The sequence below is a fragment of the Corapipo altera genome, unplaced genomic scaffold (genome assembly GCF_003945725.1).
Source record: "Corapipo altera isolate COAL_440 unplaced genomic scaffold, ASM394572v1 56, whole genome shotgun sequence".
NCBI lineage: Eukaryota > Metazoa > Chordata > Aves > Passeriformes > Pipridae > Corapipo > Corapipo altera.
This window is the reverse complement of record NW_020884896.1, coordinates 639,738-657,322: the sequence shown is the minus strand read 5'-3', so window position 1 is coordinate 657,322 and position 17,585 is coordinate 639,738. Positions and strand designations below refer to the sequence as shown.

The following is a 17,585-nucleotide window of genomic DNA, read 5'->3' as shown; positions in this document are numbered from 1 at the left end:
TGGTAGCCTACAATTAGTCAAAATAAGGGTATTTCAAAACTGAACGCTAAGATAGCACTCTGTGTTTGGCATATTAATTTACCAATTCTTCAGACTGCTGTAAGTACTATTTATCCAAGGAAGCACAACAAAAATGCAGGAACTGAAAGTAACACTATATCCATACCCTAGGAGATCTGCAAGGCTGTGCATAAGTTTTATTCTAAATTCACTAACAGCAACTAGAATTCAATAGTCCTGCAGGAGACTTCAGATGGTCAACAATTTCCACTCATGACTTCTCTACAGCCTGATACAGTTGTAAAAGGATAAACATGGACACATTGAACATGTAGCTCCATGAAAATACAAGGAGCACATACCTATGAAAGTATCATATGGCTAACCATGAGAAGTATGGACATTCATAAAAAATGTTTCATTGACACCTCTTCCTCCTCCAAAAGTGAATAATGCTACCAGTGAAGATTGACCAAAATTCTTCATCCAGCTCTAAAATAATCATATTTAAAACAATAAACCGTGTATAGCAATATTCATACCCAAATATGCAAACATCTCACATGTACCTTAGCACGTCTCAACAAGACTGTTCTACATAAACTTGCTGACTTCAAGATATCTGGAAGATAACATAATGCTGTATTTCAAGACTAAATTTTGCCTCTAATACAGAAAGTATTCAATTTATTAATCAAGATATGGGACAATGTATGGACACTATACATTAAAATGACTTTCCAGTACAGCTTCAATACACTGGAGAAACAGATGGTTTGGGGACAGAAAGGTGGGGTGGGAAAGAGAGGAGCTAATTCCCTGCACACACAGTTTTCAGTTTAAAAGCCCTACTTCAAGTGCATTAAAAACCTTATAAATGGCCAAGTTTTAAATAAAAAAAAACCAAAACTCACAATGCAAATTATATAAACAATAGGAATATATTTAGTAAACTTGTGTTTGCAGAGTGTATAAATCCATTTCTTTAGAAAGCAGAGAGAGATGGCTTGCTGCTCATTCCAGACCCTACTTTATTTAATGCTTTTTACACCTATGACCCCACCGGTCAGTGCTCAAAAGGGGCCCTCACAGTAACAGAGCTTCAACTCTAACCAGCACACTGCAAGGTGCCCATGGGCTTAACATGTTTGAACCAGAGCTGGCACCAGTGTGGCTCAGTCGAGGTTTACTCTGTGCAGAGCTCGTGGTACAGGCAGTTATCACACCAGTCCTCACTGTGTATTTATGGCTGGATTTGAGCAACCTAACATTTAGCATTTAAAATCAATCCAGGCTCATCTGCACCAGGACTCCAAGAAGTTTAGCTGAAACAGCAGGCAACTAAAAACTTGCTCAGCTCATGAGCCCAAAGTGTTATGCACCTGAGTTAACCACAGAAAGTTCATGTATCCACAATTAGAATTTAATTGGAAAACCATGTGCTTTTCACTAGACATATGAGTATTTACCTTCTGTGCAGCACCATCAAATGCTACCTTCTTGGCTATCACACCTGCTAGCCTTCACATCAACTACATACCAAGACTGTGCTTTTTAAATCAGACATCACTTTAAAAACCACACACGATTATGTACACAGTTACTTTGCTTATGCAGTGATCTGAATGCATGCATTCCAGGCACACAGAGGAACAGCAATGGAACATGTTTTGTGAAAGAAAGGATATCTCAGTTTAAATAAGAGCAGAAAATATCTTACAACCTCTTCTGTGCTTTCCCCTCACTAGAGACAGTAACAATGAACAGGAAAGCTTCAAAGGTTGCATTAAAAACTGACATAAAGGACACATTTGAGAGATGGCTCTTCTGTTCAGACAAAGAAATGGAACCCAAGAGATAATTTTCCACTAGGGACACGGAAATAGAATTGGCCCGAATACTGACAACTTAAAGGGTGGAGAAATATTGGCTCTGTACAGCTAAGTCTCTAAGACTGCCCTTAATTGCTGGTTTATACCTTCACTAGTCAACACGATATGAAAATCCAGGATTCAACCCATGCACCTTATTCTAAATATCCTTTTATCTAAGAAATTATCCATATTCAGGTTATTCCTACTGCAGTGAAGAGGTATAGCAGAGATGGTATTTTCATACCCCAGTACCTTGAAATGCAACAGAATATAAGAAATGAGAAAAACCATAGGCAGGAACAACCAGCATTAACTACAAGTTTTGCACGAAATCAGACTTGGTTTTCATGTTTACAGTTTCTAGAACAATGCTTTCCTAAGAGCAAGCATAAGTGGGCTTAGTCTTGGAAGAAACTTAGGATGCTAAGCCAGCAAACAGTCTTGGGGGCAAAAGACATACCTCAGGTACAACACAAACACCACCTAAGCCAGCAATCTCTCTACACATGCTGAAGACTGTGGCCTCCTGGGCGAAACTGTTCTACAGTGAAAGGATATTATTAGAGTAGCTGCTCAGAAGTAGGACTGACAAAAGATGAAGACCATGACAGTTGAAGAGGTGCAGAAATGGAAAAAAAAAGTTTTAAAATAGAACAGTTGCATATATTAACACATTAATTAGCAATATAATCAAGATAGTATAATGACATAACTCCATATCAGTGATGATTCAGTAACCCCATTCGGAAGGCATCTAACACTATGAAAATGAATATACTGCAGGAATGTATGGCTGACCTAGTAAAAGCCAACAGTACTTCAAGTACACACTAGATTGCTACTGAATGCAAAACAAATGCACAGTGTTTATAAAGCTCTTGCATTAATGAATTTTATTTAATTTCTTTGTGAAAATACAGTTCACACATAGTTGATTTGTATGCATCATGTGTTCGTGAATGCTTGTCTAATTTTCAGCTGTCATGTTTAAAGGCTTCTGGACATCTGCTCAATGGATAGTGCAAATACAACCTAGTTGTCAGATACACAATAAAAAAAATGCCTCAAAGGCTCAAATTTAGGAAACAAAAGAATTCTGTTTCTGAAAGGTAACTCTGTAACTCTTTCAGTTATTCACAAAAGTAACCACGCTCTTAGTAACATTTTCTTTTTCCATGCTGCCCTTGAAACTGAATGTTGCATCTTGCAATACTTCTAGCTCTGCTAAATGCTAATGCAGATAAGGAATTTGGAAAAAGGAGTTAACATCAGCTGACTGAAAACTGCAGCAAGATATTACTAAACCATTACAAATGCCAAAGATGTCTGAAAAACCTAAAGCTTATTCTAAAATGAGATATTCTCACTGTTGACTATAGGATTTGCATGGCTTTCAAATTACACTTTCACAGATCAGATGGTTTTAAGCTGAGCAACTTCCACACAATTGCCTGAACTACTACTAATGCTGACGCATTTAATGAGGCCTCTGGCTGATGTGTAAAGGACATTGGAAGTGCCTTGCATCTCATCTAATGTATGCCTGCATTATAGGAGTCCTCTGTCTGGCTCACACCACTCATGGGAGGAGTGGTACAGCAAAAATTCCAAGTCTACAGCTTGATCCCAGAAGTTATTTTCCATTTGCAGCTATTAAACAAAACACAAATGTACTGGGGTGATTATTACATCGCTCAGGTCTGAAGTGCAGTGCAGGTAACACTTCTTAAAATAACAGTACATTTTAAGACACCTTTTGCCCACCAAAAAGTCAAACTCCATTAGTTACAGATTCAGTAAAGCAAAGGTGGATACCAGATCTCAGTGTTCATCCAGAAAACAAGTAACGAGGCAGGGGAAACCTGCATAAATGCAACAAGGGTACATTTAGATTTCTATGTTATGACTTGCCCACTACTTTCAAGGTCAAACAGAAAAGGGTAAGTCACTTCAGTTTGCTTGAAGACAAGAGATTTAAGACCAATTTATTTTCTTTTTAAACTTTAGGACTGTTACATTTTCTTTTTTAGTAGTCATTTTTACATGGAATATTTAAAGCAATTACTGATTTCCTAGAGTCTGTTGAATATTTAACAATAAACAGATGGCTTTCTCCACTAAAGATAATTTCAGAAAAGATCACAGGTTTGCTATAGAAAAATAAATTTGGCTTTAAAACAGAAAAAATTTTGAGTACACAATAGCAAATGAAGCTCAAAAAAATGTAATGTGGGCTGTTTGAATCAAGTAATTTCTTCACTGGTTCAAAAAACATCACTGCCAGATTGATAAACCTCTTGGAAAGCCTTACAGCTCTCTCTGTTTAACTAACTCTGTTCTCAGTACAGTTTACAGGAAACAACTACGTAGAGTCCTAAATTAATAAACAATGAACAAAATCCATTAATACTGATGCAACCTTTACTGTGATTTAGTGTTGCAGTTTACAGGTTCATATAGTGACTCTAACCACATGCTTTGGCTGGATCACATGACTTTTTCCAGTCGTTGAGGAGCCTACTAAGAAGGGGAGGACATACAGGGAAATAAACCATCCTTCTCCACTCCAGTGGTCTTTTCTTGACCAGTTATTCACCTTATTACAGTTTCCATAAAAGATAACCTATTTGAATGCAACTGTAATAACCTGAACTGAATTGTGCATTCCAAAAATCACCTGGAGCCCCATCAGTAACAAGGAGGTGCCTACCACTTAAACAGCACAAGTTCACACAGGAGCACTGGCACTTCATATTGAATTCCAATTCAAGCCTGCTCAGCGATGCCTCTGCCATCTATGGAATAAAGTCGCAAAATTAAGATGAACATAAGCTTTGCCATTAAATACAAAACAATCCCTATATAGAATGGTTGGGATCACAGGAGACTTTAAAGAAAGCAAGAATCACATTCTCCCTTTGACAAGGAAGATCAGTAAGTTACATTGCTTGGAAGAGTATTTACATAAAAATGGTTTTGTAAGCTACTTGTAAAATATCCAAAAGTTGGCATCTTGTTCTAAGTTCTTAACCTGGCAAATAAAAAGTCTATACTTCTTTCTTCATCAGTTATCAGTAAAAGTTCCTTCAGAAAAATCTGAAATTCCGCTACATTCAAGACTTCATGTTGCCCACAAAAGAGCATTCCAACGACCCATCAGCATTTCTTGAAAGTGGAACTCACAAAACAAGCCTGACAATCTGATTTTAAGCTTCTCAAGTGATGTCCTTCCCCAAATACCAGCTCTGTTTGGAACCTTACATAGAGGGAGCTTTCTTGCAACCATCATCTCCAGATATAAGTATATGAGAAGCATAAAGTGTCCTCAAGAGTCATAAGGTACCTATGAGTTTTTACCTAGATTATAGTGACTGAAGAGATTTTCCAGATCCTGAATCAAAGTAGAAATAAATAATTAAAATCTACAAAGGATAACATGAAGACAAAAAGAACAAAAAAGTAGAGCCTGAATCAGTGGAGGAAGATTTGGATGGTTTTTTTTACTCCATGTGTGAACGGAGAGTGAGAATGATGCAGGAAACCAGAATCCAAGTGCACTGAGGATGAATTAATGTTCAAGAGAGACACCAAATGCTAGTCAGCTTCTCAAAAATTCTTCAACAGACATCCAGGCTCAGCCCTCTATTTTTTCCTCTTGCCGAACTGGGTGAACTTTTACCTTTAATACTATTATAGTAGAATTTGATGGGCAGGAAAAGAGAAAACTTCTTCATAGAAAAACAACCAGCAACTTTTTTTTTTTAAATTACGTTTAGTAAACTTCCTGCATTTTAAATCCTTCTCAGCCTAATATTTATTTACTGTGTAAACTGGAATGGAAAGGGGGCAGAATGCATCCATGACATTTCACATCTACTGAAAGCCAGCTTCCAGCTTAGAGACAGACTAGAAGTCATTAAAAGAAAAAAAAAAAGTATATAAAAACATAAATAAGGATAGCAGGTGCATGTTTCATTTTTCATCCTAACTAAACTGACCTGCTCCTTCTTCCAGTTACTTCAGTCAGTGACTGACCCCCATCCCAGGGCTGTGACAGCAGCTGCAGCTCCCGGGCAGAGCGCAGGTAAACAGCCTGATCTACGAGCACCACTGGCACTGGGAGCTTCCTTGTTTGCTTTGAAGGGAGGGATGGAGACAAGAATTATTACTGGCAACCAAGCAAGGATCTCCCCAGGGAAGAGCAACATACTTATTTCCCAAGCAGAGCTTTCAGTAGCAGCTGCTGGCGAATGCAGCCCCTTGAGTTTTCCCTTTTCGTATTGTTCCTCATTCTCTCTTGAAGAAAGTAATTTCACCAAGGCTGAGGGCAGACACGTTCTGTGGTGTCACTGAAGCTAGGACACCCTAGGGATTATATTTGCAGGGTGAGTCACACAGGCAAGAACTTGAAGCTGGCATGTTCTCTAGCACTGCTCCTGTCAGACTTACCTGATCGATACCAGAGCATCTCAGCCACTAAGCAGTGGAAACCTCATGCCAAATGGTTTCAAAAGTCACAATAAAAGGTTAATAACAAAACCAGGAATGAGCTCCAACAGTTCATTTTCAACATTATATTTTATGTACCAGTGCTGAAATTCCCTGCATCAAATTATGTTCAAATACAAGGAAGGCTGAAACACCAATCAGTCACAGGTTGCACTCACCAGTGCCAAAATGCTAACAACTGAACCTGAAACTGGGGAAACTTGAACTTTTTGTATTGGGCAACCAGAACTTGAGCTTTTCTGCTTCCATGTCTCAGGGAACTTCAAACTGTCTCATATCATGTCAGAAGTAACTAATGATTCAGAGGCTGTTTAACAGTAAGGAAAGACCTATGACTGGAAGCAACAAAATTAGGACTGTAACTAGCAAAATACTGATACTGACATTTGTCTATAAACAGGTAGCGTAAGATCACATGCAAACACAAAAAACAATTCCTGTTGTTAAACACTGCTCCAACCAAACCATTTCCTAGCACTGCTGGGTCAGCTGGCATGGACAGAACCACCAACAGCACCACCAACGCTCCAACAGCAGTTTTACACACTGCTCCCCAGGGAGCACAGGTAGAGTCAACACGTCCACTCTACATCTCATTTCCCTCAGAAGCTCAAAGTATGAATTTATGCAAACCAAGTAGCAAATACCAGTATTCTCTAGTCCTGACTCCTGAACTGGGGTCAGCAGCATCAACTTCAAATGCTGAACCCACAATCACAACTTCTGAGTATTCTCTATATAAAAATCAGTATTAAATGCTACCCACATTTCTGAAGAGAATTCTCATACTGTGAAACATCTCTTGCAAAACATTCAAAATAAGACAATCAATATAATTTCTGGTATTACTAAAATAGTTGGTTTTTTTAATATCAAATTCAATTCAGCTGAGAACTGAATGTTTTAGTCAGATAAACACACCAGACACCTTGCACAAGCAGGAAAACGAAGAACAAAGTAATAGATGCACCCACAGTAAATTACCCACAACTGACATAAGTTTTGCAGTGATTTTCTTTTTAAAACAGACATTCTTCTGCATTTTATCTATAAAGCTCTTACTGAGAGGATTACACTTAATCCACCTTCCTCCTCTTGCACCTCAGTTTCTCTAAACATTAAAGCACTGCCACATAACACCATTAGACTACAAGTTACAGCCCTCCACTACAAAAAGTACTACAAAAATGCATACAGTAGTCATGAATGAAGATTTAAGGTGTTGTTTGTTAATGGCACAGAGACAACAAAAGAGATCACCCTAAAGCATGGGAAAAAAGCAAATAAGACAGCAGCACATGCAACTTCCCAGCATTCCTCAGTCAGGTCAGCTCCTACAACACAGTTGCTCTGGAATACCAGTGCACCCTCTCTGGAAAAACTCACCTGTGGCCAATAGCACTTTGTTAAAGTATGTATCCTACCAAGTTATAGATCACTTCTGAATTAGTTTATTACAGTGACACTCTGCTGCTATATGGTATTCTGTACTACATGATTTCCAGGGGTTTTTATTTTGTGATAAGGGTACATATGACACAAAGATTAACACAGGAGGCTGCACAATGAAATGATACATTTTTAACAGAATACACTGCAGAGTTCCTCTATTCTTAAATATTCTTTTTTTTACTAAGTGATTAGACATCACCAGAGATCCTTTTAGGTAAGTATCTTCCTTCCCCTTTAAAACAGGTTTTCGATTCACATGCAAGATGTAAAGGAGGCAGATAGCCTGCAGCATGCACTAGGAAACAGCTTGTAAACTGGCATTTCTAATGATGAAGATTCCCACTCTACCTTTCCTCTCAAATTCTTTTACGGATTCCTGAACTGTGACTTTAATTAATCATAAAGGTATTTAATAGGTAGCATTATCAGAATGAGTAGTGCTATACCTACCAAAAAAAAAAAAAAATCACTATGCAAACACACTGCTGTGCTGCATTTCATAGGAAGGTACCTCTACAGCTTCTTCAGTGTAATGTCACTCCAAGCTCCACTACAGATGGTTCCATGATAAATCCTATTACCACAATATATGAAGTAACACTTTGTGTCTTGTAGGTCAGTTTTGCATGAAAAGAAAACTTATATAATTCTACAGTTTGGCAAAGAAGCTGTTGTGACAGCAGATTAAAAGACTATTCTTAGCAAAACTCTCCTTTTCAGAAATAATAGGGTAAGACAAGGATCTCCCAATTCCTTAAACCTTTTTCTAACAAAAGATTATACAAAAGTATGGTAGATGGGGAGAAAATCAAGATAAAAATTTTTTAAAAGGCTTAAAATATTCAGGTTTATCTCAGGGCAGTATTTGTCAGTTGAATTTGTATTTTTTTTTAAATGATTCTCTTAAAATCTGAAATCGGAGAACATTCAGTAAAGCAACGATTCAACAAGCTGTTCTATTTTAAGCACACAATTTAATTGTCAAAAGTGCAATCTGAATGCATGCTGCTGGACCCAGAAAACAAGTCAGATCAGAATCCTGCCTAGATTATGACTGAGGCCACTGCATTCAAGGCAATGCCATCCCATCTTGCTGTAGATATCTTCCTTTTGCCAGAAGCACATCATGGCCCATTCAGCTTATTCAGATACTTGAAAAAGCTTAACCATAAGCTAACTTGAAATTCATGAGAAAAGAATAAATTCCTAATCCTGGCACAACACTGTTTCAGCTGACTATCTCAGGGAGTGCTAATTCTAACCATTCCACAAAAGCGTGCCTGCATATGTCAGCTCTCTGCCCATCCAACGACCACTGGAAAAGCAACAATATAGAACAAACAGGCAAACCATCAGCAAAGTAAACCATTAAATATGACTCAGGGTGCTTCAATGAGATCTGCAAAGTTTAGAAGCGAAATCCCATTCCAGGATTACTCTGGAGGTAGAAGGAAATGCTTGTTCTTTAACCTCTTGCAGGGGAAAATGAAAATTAAATGTTTAAGCAAAAGAAACAGACCAAACAGTTCTCTAATTCTTTTAAAGGACAACAGCAAACAAAAGATACCAAGTGACCTAAAATAGTAATTAAATATCAGTCATCAAGAGGACAACAGCTATAGCGCATTAGAGGAAGTAAAGATTTGCATAACAGCTGGGGAAAAAAGTTTACAGAATGTTTAAAACTACATTAATTTTAACTTTAAATCCCAGCTACAAAAACTTAGAATCCAATTATGAATGTGCTACTTTCGCTAATTCATGCATTTATCTGTGAAGTACAAGTAGATTAATGTGCTATGAAATCCTGTCTAAAGTATTTGGCATAAAATACCTCTGTAATAAGAGCTTTAGAATGGAACAAAAAATCTCCAAAACATATGACAACTTGAGCACTAACAATTCCTTCGGAGATACATTACTTTGCACAATAATTTCCTGGGAGTGGGCTGGGAAGGAAGGCAGTACATTTCAAAATAAAGACTTTACTTTCCAGGTAGTTTGTAGGAAACTCCACCAATCATTACTAATGGCAATACAGTCTGTTGTGTTGTCCCATTTCTTTTAGACCTCAGTAGCGTCTGATGCTCTGCCTTAGCAAAAAAAGACAGAAGTTTCCAAAACAGTTTGAGAATTCCCATACTTTACACAAGAAGAAAATCACCCTTCAGAAGCACTGCTGTGCACTGCACACCAGAGCTGGTGGCCATGCACAGCTGTGAGGAGAAATCTTCTGAAGAGAACTAAGAAAGAATCTCAAACAAACTAAAACAGGGGGAGAATAAAGTAGTTCTAGTCACATCAAGCTTTTATGATTTCCCCACAATGCCATGCTAACATTAACCCTTTTTATAATAAAGGTTATAAAGCTTGTTACAATATAAGCTTATCACAAACTGCACTGTCTTCCCCCTTCCCTCATCTTGACATAAGTGGCATAAGAACCTTGTAAAGCTTTTCTAAAAAGCAGCAAAAGAAAGCCAGTCTATTGTTCAACAAGGATGAGTTTTGCATTGCAGCAACTGTGCAAATGGAATTCACCTGCTGCTGGAAGGTTTCACTGTTCTTTAGATGAGCCACTGCCACACAAAAGAACCTTGCTATTACTGTGTGTCTCTCGTGTATTCACTTTATGGTATTAAGTGAAACAAGTGAACATAGCTCACAGCCTTCTAATAAAACTTTTTAGCACCACTCTTCTTGCTCAGAAGGTGATCAGGATGTTTGTCACCATGCCAATCACAATGAACAATCAAGAATTTATCAAGATTTATGCTGGCTGGCATGTCAATCATGGCATTCACTTTTACTGTTTTCATAGTAAAACTTAAAATTGGGATTACATGCTCAAAACTATGTACTTTTACACCCAAGATACTGCAAGTAAGCATCATGACTTGTACTTACTCCAACATCATCTTAGCATTAAAGCTACTAAAGAACACATCTAGGGTTTTCTAGGATGTGCCATCCCCAATACTGGATTTCCCACACAATTCTCAGAGTCACACATATTTAAATATGTATTCACATATTTAAATACCAACAAGTTCACGCCAGGACAGCTGCTTTAAGATACAAAACACTCACTCTGGGTTGTAACTTTCTGTTCTGCTCACCTCCCTTTCCCTAAGATTTCTTTTTGACTTTGCTAAATATACAAATACATAAGAACTCACAGAAACAAATGAGGTGCAGGACAACATCTTCTCAAGGCAGTACAAGCATTAAAGACAACAGCACAGAGAGATTTATGATTCTGACATGGCCCCTTTTTCTTTCTCCCAGCAGCTATTAGTCCTGCCACCTCTCTGCAGTCATGAACTGCTATTGTGATCCACTGGAGCTCAGAGCTGGTTTGCTCCATGAAGTCCCTTGCCGGGGTAACCACGCTCCAGCTGAGAGTAAGGAACCATCACCCACCCAGCAGATCAAAGCCTTGGAGCAGCAGCTGCCAACATGCTCCTCTGCTACGGAAAGCGAGACATGGACTAACTTCAGCTGGCTACAGGCTGCTCACTGCCAGCTCTTTCTTTGCAGATGGGTTTTTGTGTTCACCAGAGTGATCACAGGCGTAATAGGCATCATAACCATTTTTTTTTGTCCTTTATGCTAGGCCTGCAAGCAATTCTGGCCTAGTCAGCTGGAAAGTTCAATGCAGGGCAGAAAAATCAGTATTGCCACCAGCAGACTTGAACTAAGATGTTTATCACATCTCATTACTTTTCCTTTCACAACTTCTAACACAGTTCTGGGTAGCCTTGTTTATCTACAGCACCCTGTCTTTGTTTTGCCAACTTCCTCAAGCTACTTGGAAAATAAAGTTTTAAAAATCTCTAACAGTAGAATCATAATATGGCTTGAAAGCAACCTCTGGAGATCATCTATCTGTCCAAAACAAGCAGAACTTCAAATCTGTATTTCTCTCAGGCTGCTCCGAACCTTGCCCCATCTAAAGTCTCCCCGGAGGAAGACTCCGTGGCCCCTCTGGGCTCTTGATCCATGAGAGGGGGTGACTGCTGCACCAAGACATTCATTTCCTTCCTGTCCTTCTGAAAGTTCCATTTGCAACCTTGACTCATCTTTTCACTGTACACTTTAGAGGTGAAAGTGGCTCCATCACCTCTCTAATTGCTGGTTAAATACAGCAATTGCATTCTCCCTGAGCCTGCTCTTCCTCAGGTTACAAAGCCAGTCCCTTCTGTACCCTCAGGTGCTCTAGACCCCACTCAGTGCTGGACTCCCTCGTTTGTCTCTCTCACACAGTGCAGGGGTGTGTGATCTACTGAGCAGCTCTTCAGTGGGGCTTCACAGCGGCTCCACAGATGGGAACAGCTCCTCCCCAGTACCTGCTGGTCAGGCCCTTTCTAGTGCAGCTCAGCAAGTCATTGGCCTCAAGGGCTACAGAAGCACGTGCTGACTCCTGGTCAGCTTCTCATCCAGCAGGACCCCTCTCCTCTTCTGCCAGCAACCAACAGCTGAAGAATCATTTTCATTTTATAAACTTGGGCATTTCCATGACTTTGAGATCCCGGTGAGAAACACAATATCTACTGTTCATCCTGATTTCACAACAAGCAAAAGACCAGACTGGAGACATTTCAACTTTTGCTCAGTAGACTAAGGGACAAGGTAAATGTTTCAATGGACACAGACTACAATGATGGGAACACACATTTTCGCCATAGTTTGTAGTTAGAAGAATAAATATTGAGTAAAGACATGTTTCTGCACACTTGTAAGATGTATTGTATCAAAAAATGCTAGGTTTAACGTCAATAAAAATAAGTAATTGAAGGTTGTTAGAGTTGTGTTTGTCTTTTTTTAAAAAAAACTCAAAATCAATAATCACAGTAAACAGGCTGTCCAGTAGCGCTGTAAAATTAATGTTTGCCCTTTCTGTTTATTTTAAGTGTACACACACATGAACACATACATGTATTTGCTTTGTTTGCAACACAGATTACCATTAACATGAAGTATATTTTCTGCCAGTCACCATTTTAGCATTAGTCTATAATATTCAGCTAAGAAAAATTAATAAGCATCCCGTCTGTTCACGTAACAAGCAGCATTTATCCAACAATAAAAATTACAATACGGGCAACAGTGGGGTTTATTTTAGTATCAAGCTTACAGGTAATCAATTTAGACAGAAAAAGAATCAAGAATTAGTTTTTAATCACATAGAAGAAAAAAGTATTTAAAGGTAAGATGAAACGTGTGGTTATTAATGATATGCTTGGTACACAAAGATCATTATCTCTTCACACATAAATCAAAGAAAACCTTACAAAAATATTTTACAAAATAAATAAAAGTCAACAGAACTATACAAACAGCTAGTTGGGAAGTTATCCATGCTGATCCGATTCAACATCAGTAATGAATCTCTTTCTCACAGTTTGATGCAGTCAGCTCCAGTCTGTTGGAGGAGTTCTCACTCAAAGGCTTTGTAGAACCTACAGCAAGCAAGCTGCTATTCCCTGCTACACCTATAGCTATTTCCTTCTCACACATTTCAAGTCAATGTATTGGCAATGTATTCTACCCATCACCAAGTCATCATGTATTTCCCAGCATCATGTTCAAATTCTTTTAAGACAGTACATTTCTTAAAAATATCACCATTCACTAAGAAGGCTACAGTTCTGTCACAGGACAAGCTTATACAGATGTCTAGTATTAATAAAATTCCGCTGAGTATTTGGTAAATCCAAGCAACTTCAGAAACTACTTAGTGACCTACATCTGCAGTCTCATATTTTGAATAAGACTTGGGACAGAAAAAGAGTAGATTATTTTCAGCTTTTTCCTGAAGACTTCATGTATTACTGAGATATAATAAGCTGTGAAAAGCTATTAGAAGGAAAGCTTTGAACACTGAATTAAAAGCTGTCCCTACCAAGCAAAAAACCCTAAAAGATAAATGCTACATATTTTTGAAGTGCCACAAAAGATAACTGAGCACTTGCATTCCTTCACATGAAATAGTCCTAAAATAGTTAATATTTTTTTCTTCACACAGTATATAAAGTAGAAAGCACAAACAGTTTTCAGCACTGGGAAGAAGCATCTTTTGCCCCATTGCCCCGCCTCAGTCCAAAAATTTCCAGATTACTTTATTTAGGGGCCCCTATTGATAATACATGTTTTCTGAAATGATTAACACAGCTAGGTGTGGAAGAGGATGTCCATCCACACCAAGTTACTGGCACATAACTTCTAGATCAACATTCATTACCAAATGGATACTCATCCCCAATAATTTTGGGCTTTACAGCGCATTTAAAAACCAAAATAAACATCTTGTTCAGAATGCTTTTCAGTAACAGCAGCAGAAGTCTGCAAACAGGTCTTTAACCTAGCACTTCTCAATATAAGAGGTTTGCCCCCTCCCACCACTTCAGTCTTCCAGCAATCACCACGTGATCTGTGAATACCTTTGTGCATATCCCTGACTGACAGCAATCCTCCCCCCGCCCAAGCAACCTCCTGGTCTTCCAACCTTGCAACGGCACAGCCGTTTGGTTCAGACACATAAGGGAATTAATCAGGCTGAAAAATAGTCCAAGAGGAAGATTTGTTTCAGCTGGATCAGTTAGCTCCTTGATCTATTTTGCCACGCAGCAGCTGGCAAGGAGGAACAGCAGGTAACAGAAACTGCTTAAGCAAGGCAGCCACTGAACACAAAACTATGGTGTGGTGTCATAGAAATATATACACTAAGTCCTTGACTTTTCAGAGCAATTATATCAACCAAGTATCTTTCACCACACTACAGTCTTTGTTAAAAAGAACATACACAAATAAAAGAGATTATGACTGTACTTTCATACAAATACACCTTGTAATAGAGCACTGAATGCTTCCTTGAATGCAGCTCATCTTTTCATGAAGACAGCCAGAAAGGACCTTTATCAAATTGAAAGGTGAATTTTCAACTCCATATAAACAAGGGGATTCTTGAAAGACTTGAAAACTATATGTTTAGATTCTTAAATCATAGTAAAAACTGCTTTCAGAACTCATGGCAAAACTGTGGTGAATTTCACAGCAGGCAAGCAACATAAGTAGTCTCAACTGGATTTTTAAAGAGCTTTCAAAAGATCTTTCCGTAACATAAATAGAAGCCTGTTTCTGCAGGTTTTGAACTAAGGACTAAGGTGTTTTTTTTTTTTTTTAAGGGAACCTTTACAGCAATACAATACATTTAGCCTTTATTAAAAAAACTATGAGCAAAACAACATTTGTCAAATTCCCAAAATGATACATTACATATATTAAATATAACATACAGTAAAACTATATACACAGAGCCCTTTTCTTCCCCCAAGGGGGGGGAGGGGTGTGGTAAATTAAACTTAAGAAATAGCACACCATACTTATCAGCAAATTATTAGGAAGGCCATTTGTATTTGTTCAGAGTACTGGATCAATCTTCAGAAATGAGGAGGTGCATGCATCTTTTGAAGAATAAGCATCCAAACAATTTAGGTAGTTGAGGAAGGATAAAAAAGAAATCAAAACACATATACAGTAAACAAATAGCCAGGTAAGATTATGATCTCAAATACTAATGCATTAGCTCATTGTTTAAGAAAATAAACAAACAGCACATGAAATAAACACACCAATTCATTTCAGGTAAGTAGCGGGTAGACAATAAATTCGGCTGTTACCATCTCCAAACATTTATTCCCTAATTTTGCGTAACAATTCACTAATGTAACAATTTTACCTAAAGCACGTGCAAAGGAGCTTATACCTGCACACATATAAAGCCAGCAAAAGCCTTGGTCCCTAAAGAGCAGGGTTAAACTTAAAACACAAAAACCACACACAAAAGGCAACTCTACTTCTGCCTAGAACAAGCAGAACTATAGGACTTGGAACCCTATCAGATCTCCTCACTAATATTTCTGACCTAGAAGTCTCCATGAAGTATATGGTAGCCCTCAAGATTACTTTGAATCCTTATACAAACCAATGGTCCAAAAGCCTTGGGAACTTTTGCAGTGGAAGACATTATTAAAATTCCTTGTTTCATAGTACGATTTTGTACACCCTCTGCAACTCTGAATTACTCTCGGTTCAGCAGATGCTTCTCTCTCTCTTCTCCTGTCATACTTTTGCCCAGCTGGCCCTCCTGAAAACTATCAAGATCTGGCAGGCAGCCTGCAACGTGTCTGGTCCCTGCCCTGGCATCACATGTCCTGCAGAACTCCAGAACAGCATCCTACTGTCAAACTAGCCTGTGTTACACATCTTCAAATCAAATAGGGCAAAAAGGCAAGATGGTTGCTCCCACAGACCGAGATCAAAGCAAGGGACTATCTGAAATTCAACATTTTTATTAACTACTGTTAGAAGAATAAAGAGTTTCCTTCATTATATACAAGGAATGCCCAAATATGTCAGTGAACTCACTTTGGCAGTATTCTTAAAAAGGTTTGGCCCAGCTTCATTTCATGTTACAGTTTAAACCATTTCCAAGTTATCTAATACACTGATATACCTGCAGGCACATGTAGACACACATCATTTGGGCCTAGAACTGCATTTGCTGGCACCTCTAGAACTGAGACCAAGTCCCCTGTGACCTGCAAGACCATCACTGGTTAAGTCTCCACACCTGTAAGTAAAACCCAGCTGCAGTGAGCAAGCTTGCTCAATTCCACATGCATATGCCCTAGGGCAAGTAATACTTTCCATCCCCGAACAAGCATAACACCCTTTGTGTTTATATTATCAGATAGGCCAAAGTGTGTAGAATTTTTCGATTGCTTGAAAGCCGTCAGCAAGCCTGTTCTGTACAACACTGAGATTTAAAACGACACAATACGTCCAAAACCATTACTGTAGCTGGGGGTGGAATAAATAATCAAGTGGCATTTGTTTGTGCAGATTAGAGGAGCTCAGGTCAAACTTCACTGATGGAACTACTCCAAGCAGAAAGGCATAAAGAAACACGCTTTGGGAGGAAAACTGGAGGTAACAACACAGAGAAACCAAAGGGTAAAAGAAATTCTGCAAAGAGACAGTGGCTCCTTTTGCAAGAAATGTAAGAATTCAAAGGCAAAGGAATCAAAGACGCTGCCGGTCACCCCCCAGCCCCCGGATCTGGAGCAGTTACATTATCCCAGAGGAATATTTTTACGCCTTAAGAGGCATTTTTAGGAGCAAGGTCATGGCAGTTGACCACGGAAGGTTGCATTTTCCCCTCCTCTCCCGCAGAACCTTCCTTCCCCGCAGACGAGAGGCCATCTCGGCCTGCCCGGGTGCCCCCGCTCCCAGGAGGAGGAGCCCCGCGCCGAGCCTCCTGCCCCTCCTGCCACACCAACAAAGAGCCCCCCGCCATTATCCACCCGCACATCCCCACACTCCCCAGCCCCGAGCACACACGGGAGGTCACCGGGCCAGAGAGCCGCGCACCGCCGCCCGCCCCCGGGCAAGGGCACGGGCCGTCCCCGGCTCCTTCCCGCCCGCTGCCCGTCGGAACGTAAACAAAACGCCCGGGCCGGGGCCAGCCCCGGCCACCGCCGCTCTCCCGCCCGCCCGGCTCCCGCACCGCGCCGACCCCGCTCCATGTCCCCACCGCCGCTCCCGCGGGGCCGCGGCTCCGCTCACCGCCCGCCGCCTCCGGCCTCGGCCGCTGAGTAATGAGCCGGGGCCGGGCCGCACTCACGCACCGCGCTCCGCCCGCCGCGGCTGCGGCTGCACCGCCCCCTGCGCTCGCCCCGCCCGGCG

At 39.8% G+C, this 17,585-nt stretch overlaps 1 protein-coding gene across 5 annotated transcripts in view; it reads right to left on the bottom strand.

Moving 5' to 3' along the window:
- The window catches only part of MAPK8 (mitogen-activated protein kinase 8), a 137,895-nt gene that overhangs the window by 29,006 nt on the left and 91,304 nt on the right, over positions 1-17,585 (bottom strand). For 3 of the 5 annotated variants that reach the window (XM_027648163.1, XM_027648164.1, XM_027648160.1), the window contains exon 1: positions 17,466-17,550. The exons of 1 other annotated variant lie outside the window; for it this stretch is intronic. The gene's annotated coding sequence lies outside the window, so the exon portion shown is untranslated. One more of the 5 variants, XM_027648161.1, reaches the window with a different exon arrangement.